The sequence below is a fragment of the Trachypithecus francoisi genome, unplaced genomic scaffold (genome assembly GCF_009764315.1).
Source record: "Trachypithecus francoisi isolate TF-2019V2 unplaced genomic scaffold, Tfra_2.0 Lachesis_group8, whole genome shotgun sequence".
Lineage (NCBI taxonomy): Eukaryota > Metazoa > Chordata > Mammalia > Primates > Cercopithecidae > Trachypithecus > Trachypithecus francoisi.
In genome coordinates this window covers 51221213-51226902 of record NW_022681473.1, presented here as the reverse complement: position 1 = coordinate 51226902, position 5690 = coordinate 51221213, and the positions used below count along the sequence as shown (strand labels likewise).

The 5690-nt window shown below is 41.5% G+C and overlaps 1 long non-coding RNA gene across 1 annotated transcript; it reads right to left on the bottom strand.

Annotated features, from left to right (window-relative positions):
* Nucleotides 1-1665: 1665 nt before the first annotated feature.
* Nucleotides 1666-5068, bottom strand: LOC117079900. Its single transcript, XR_004435648.1, has 2 exons — nt 4897-5068; nt 1666-2176 (listed from the first exon to the last, which is right to left on the bottom strand). It is a non-coding gene; the product is annotated as an uncharacterized LOC117079900 (long non-coding RNA).
* Nucleotides 5069-5690: the final 622 nt, after the last annotated feature.

Here is a 5690-nt window from a genome sequence, read left to right as displayed (position 1 = left end):
TGATCCCCCTAAGATCTCATAGTTTATCTCAGGGTTTGAGAACGTACTGGGATGTAAAAACATGTGCATATGCTTTGGATCCTAATAGAGTACTCAGGAAAAGTTAGTTCTCTCTTTCCCTCCCCATCTTGTTTAACCCCAGACTTGGCAGCTGAGTTACTGTTAATCCTTTGCTGAGATTTTGCAGATAAGGATTTTAGGCATGAAGAGAAAAATTTGTGGCCCAAAGTTACAGAGCTAGGAAGTGGCAGGGCTAGAATTTGTACCCAGGCATTCAGACACCAGAGGCAGGGTGAGTAATCACCACACTGTCACCTTTAGCTAAGTGAGAGATTTGTTGTAAGGATTAAGTGAGAGGATATATGTTTGTTGCTGAGATGATGATATAGTTAGCCATTTGACTGAATCCTTACTCCTCCCCCAAAGCCTGTCTTCCTGGTCTGTAACCTTAATCTGGTCAGTTCCCATTTTTCAGAGTCCCACATCAGCCTTCATAGTTCTGTACTTACCTTCATCCCAAGGTTAGAATTGCTCTCTACAGTCTTTGTTGCACTTTCTTTTCTAATTTCAGGTCCTAACACCTTCTCTCCCATGTGTTCTCATGTAATACCCCTCTCAATGGCCCTTTGTGAAATGTCTGGCCCTCTTCATATAGATCCTGGTACTCTTTCCACTTGAAGTAAGTTTTCAAAGTGGGAATACCACAGAGCCTCTCTTGACCAGAGATCTTGTTTGTTAAATAGATATTAATCAATGTTGCTGAGATGCCACTCTACCTAAAACTGCCCCACTCAAAATTCTGAGATTTGTGACCCAAGAGGATCCAGTCCAGTGACCAATTCAATCCTCTCTCTCTGTCTCCCTGTCGGACTTCAACTAGAGACTGAGATACTTAGTCCATCTGAGATGCTGGAACTTGCAAGTCAGGTGGAGCAGAAGCTTGGGCTCTGCTCCTGAACCTGCTGGAGCTGGACTATAGAGGGGAGGGTTGGGGGACTGTGTAGCCCCTTACCCTTGGTTCTTGGCTTTAATGAATGTTGACTCTCTGTTAAGCCCTTGGGATCTGACATACATTCACTATCTGTTTCCATTGAGCTTTCCTTCTGGAGTTGTATCATTTTGAGTGGGTTTCTGTTTCTCACATTCAAATATTTCCTAACTCTGCTACAGAACTATGAGTGGTGTTGTCATATATGAGTTGTGTGTGTGTTCAATTATAAACCCCATCAGAGCCAGATAAAAAGAATTTAGGGGGAGTGATGGAATCCATATTGAGACTTGGCATCCAAAGTAGGTTTCTTTTCTTTGCTCATAGCTTGTAACGATATTGTAAAAAAGGGTGCTTCTGTTGACACCTAATTTTCTTCCTTTTAACCTCTCAGGGTAGCCTATGACAAAGGACTCTAGAAGAACAATTCTCCACTTTTATTTGGCTTAAAATATTTGACCAGCCTTAGCCTAACAATTTTGGCTGATGTGAGAGCTAATTGTGGGGACTAATTATTTGAAGTCCTAAGAACTATGGTACTAAGGAACATAGACAAAGAGTGGGGGCCACCAATAAATTTTAGGATTCAGATGCTGCATCCGTTTGTCATTGTTGTAAACCTGCTTGTGTGCACGCGCACACACACCAGGATTCTACCACACGAGACAGCACCTGAGTTTTTAAAATATGTTCTTTTTTATTTTGACAATGAGCTATGCCAGGTGGTCAATTTGAATGACCATTAATCAGTGCAATGAGGTGTCAAAGAAGGCAGAAATCATTAGGAAGGTATTGTCTCTGGAGGGTTTTGCAATTTTCCAAATTTATTTTTATCTAAAGAGACTCATGAGGCTCCACAGTGACATATGTGTCCTATTTACTTCCTCAGAACCAGGATAGCTAGGCACAGATGCACCCGATGAGGGATGAGCTATATCAGGCTGGGGGGAGCTGCATTCTTAGAGGTCAGGTCTGATTGCAGGGAAGGGTCGGCAGAAGGGCAGCACGAGGACATCATCTCATCTAAGGGTTGAGTGTTAGGTAGGGGTGCCCAGAGAGGGATGAAGACCTTGAATATCACCAGGTCTCTGGAGACTGGTGTCACGGGATTATAATCCTGTCCTGGAAAGGGTAGCCAGAGCTCAGCAGTGGGATGGATCTGTCTGCATCCTCAACAAGGAGAGTTTCCTATATGAAAAAAAAAAAAACACCCATTTTTAAAGGGACACAGCTTGGCTTGTCACCCTCAGATCTCTGAGCATTGTGATTAAACTGTAAAACTGTCATAAAAGGAAGCATGAAGATTAATAGATAATATTCTTTAGCACTTTAATTTTGTACATTTCAAAATGCAAGAAAATGAATTTCCTGGCCTCTCACCAAAGGAGATATAAATAAATAGCAATCGAGGTTCTAATTTCCTGAGAATTTTAATAAAGAGAAATATTTATGGTTTAAAATTACCCCCGAAATTATGCATCGAAGAATAGATAGTTTATGACTTCGGAGAACAAAAAGAAACTTGCAAATTCTTGATGTTGGCAGATCAATTAAGTGGTAATACATGCTACATTATAATTTTAATCACCATGAAATTAAAATATGGTAATGAATGTTAACATGACTTTATCCTTTCAAACTATGATTTAATTTATGGAACTTTTCTTGACTACTTCCTTATTTCCTTGGTTACTTTTCTTGCTCTGCATGCTACTTTAGATTATACAATTTCCAATGCACATTATTTAAGACAGCCACCAATTAAATGAGTTCTTCTTCCTTTATCAATTAAGGATCTTGTAGATAATTTTACTCTTTTTAGTCTAGTTCTTTCTGCCTCCCTGCATAAAATATGCAGAGAATTAGAATAGTGCTCTCTTAATATCTCTTCTTGGTTTTAAATTTGTTTATTTTTTCCAGTAACACAAAAGGCAACCCAAGTGTGAGCTTGCTCTCTTCAAGGGTCTTCTTCCTCTAACATATCTGGGGCAGGGGAAGAGCTTGTTCTTGGCATCCACATGCCAGCTACGTGGATATGGTGCTGCTCCTCCTGCCTCCCCCATTCCTTCCCTCTGCCCAGCGATGCCCCCACGCCACACGCAGCTCAGCAGATGGATGGTGTTGCAAAGAACACGTTTCCCTTTGCTCCTCAAACCTCTAATTCCCAGCACCTCACTTTCAAAGCTCCATGATGAGATGTCTAAAAAGTATCTCTATAAATGAAGAGAACTGTTTAATAGTACGCTGAAAATGACTCAGATGGTAAGGAAGAAGAACAACAAAAAATGTTAAACCCTTCTCTGTTTTTTCCCTAACACCCAGTGCGTGCTGTCTTTTCCAACACCACCAAGTCTCCAATTCCACTACACTAACTGGGTGTTCAGCAATTCAATTCAATTCTGAGACTAACTGTCCACGGTTAGTGCAGTTTCCACAGGTTAAGGGCTCAGGCCCAGAAGACTGCCCCCACTTCAGATGCCAGTCACAAGGCCCAGGTTTCCATCTATATTTCTGAAGGACCTGCTATAAATTCAGTGGTTCCAACTCCCTCTTCAGGTTTGCTAATTTGCTAGAACAACTCACAGAATTCTGGGAAGCACTGTACTTACTATTACTGGTTTATTACGAAGGAATACAGTGCAAGAGCAGTCAAGTAGAAGACATGCAAAGGGCAAGGCATGGGGGAGGAGCACAGAGCTTCCAGTCTGTCTCCATCCTCCCAGCACTTCTATATGCTCAATACCCTGGAAGCTCTCTGAACCTCCTTGTTCAGGAGTTTTTACAACCCAATCTTCAGACCTCCGCTTCTCCCCAGAGGTCAGGAGGGTTGGAGGGGTAGTGCTGAGAGTTCCCACCCTCTAATCGTGTATTTGGTTATTTGGGGTTTCTAAGGACCAGCCCTATATACTGAAATTATCTAGGGATCCCAATTCGAGTGACCTCATTAGCATTGACTCAGATGTGTTGGAAGGGGCTTGTTATGACTAACAAAGGACACTTCTGTCACTCGGGAAATTCCAAGGGTTTTAGGAGCCCTGTGCCAAGAACTGGAGACAAAGATCAAATACATTTTTATTATACTACACCTTCCCAGAGGACCCACTGTGTCTTACCCAAGGTTTTCTCCTTTCATCTTGAGGTCAACACTCCTGTTTCTCCATCTTCTTCAACTCTCTGCATGTGAAACCACACTCCATCCCCACAGGTGGGAACCCTCAGCCTCTCCCCAAAGCTGTTGGTCTAACTCCAGAATTCATTCATTCCTCCCAACCAGGCAATCCCCAGGATCACAATAACCCTATTTCTCAAATGCTTTGTTTCAAAGTCTGATTTATTCAGCCAAAAATGCAGTGACATGGGTGGGGAGTAGTGGCTTGACGGTTGAGTGCTGAAGCAAGTCAGTCTTGAATAGTTTTCTGCAACAAAACCAACGTAATTTCCTGTCTCTACATTAAAAATGCTCAAACCATGCACACTTCCTGGGCCTGTGATAAACAACCTCGAGACTAAGAAAAAACAGCTTAATTGCCTGCTCCAGGAAATACCACGCCTTGCAAGGTGAGGCTGTGGATCAGCTAAACAGTTAAATTATCAAAACTAAGCATACTCATTAAAACTCACATCAGCATCCTAACCTCACTGCACTCACCAATCTAAAGCCATTAACACGATAAACTGTACCCAATCCTATCCTAACTAGTTCCTTGACTTGCAAGATTTGCCTTAAAATCACCCAGTCCAGGCCCTTGTTAGATCTTCTGATGGCTGCCCGTCAGCTGTAGGATAAAGTAAAAACTTTTATAAATTTATATGTTTACCTGAGCAGCCTTATTCCCATCACTCCAAATTTCACACTTTATTCCAGAACTCTGAAGAATTTGTAACCACCCCAACATACACATACATACCAAGATGTTTCGCATTTCTATGTCTTTATTAATTTTTCTCATTGTCTTAAATATCCTCCTCCTCTCCTCCTTGTTGCCTTGGATAACTCCTACTCAACTTTTATTAGTCCAAGGCCTCTCTTCAGGGATCCTTCTCTGAGCCCCAGGCTAGATCAGATGCTCTTCCTTCCTCTTTTCTCCTTGTGCGTATATCACAACCTTACCACTTACAGCATTGCATCGGAATGGTCAGCTTTTATGTGCCACCCTGTCAGCAGAGCTCTAAGAACAGACATGATGTCTTACTGAGCGTTACAGCTCTCAGGACCTCATGGTTCTAGGAACCTAGGAATGCACAAGTGGTACATGTTGAACTGAACTGAACTGGATTTGGCCATCAGAGTTGTGGTGAATATTTTTCTTGGTTTATTGTTCACCTTTAATTTGGGTCATGAGGGGTTTTGACATAATTTTAATTTTTATGGAGTCGAACCTATTGATCTTTGTGTGATTTCTTCTATTGATTTTGAGCTTAAAAAGTGAAGTACTGGATTTTAAAGAGACTTCATGACTAAGCTAAGAAAATCTGCAACCTCATCCTTCTCATTGGGAGTAGAAAAACAGCATAAGGCAGAAGAACAAAGGAAACACCTTACCCATCTATTCTCAGAAATTCATGGCTCTTTTTGTTTCTTCCCAGTGAGGAATGGTCTATGGGTCAAAGGCACAGCTTCTATTTTGCATCTCAGCTTTTATAATTTTCATCAACGCATAAAGACAGCTATCTTAAAGCTAAGCAATTCTACTTGTCTTTA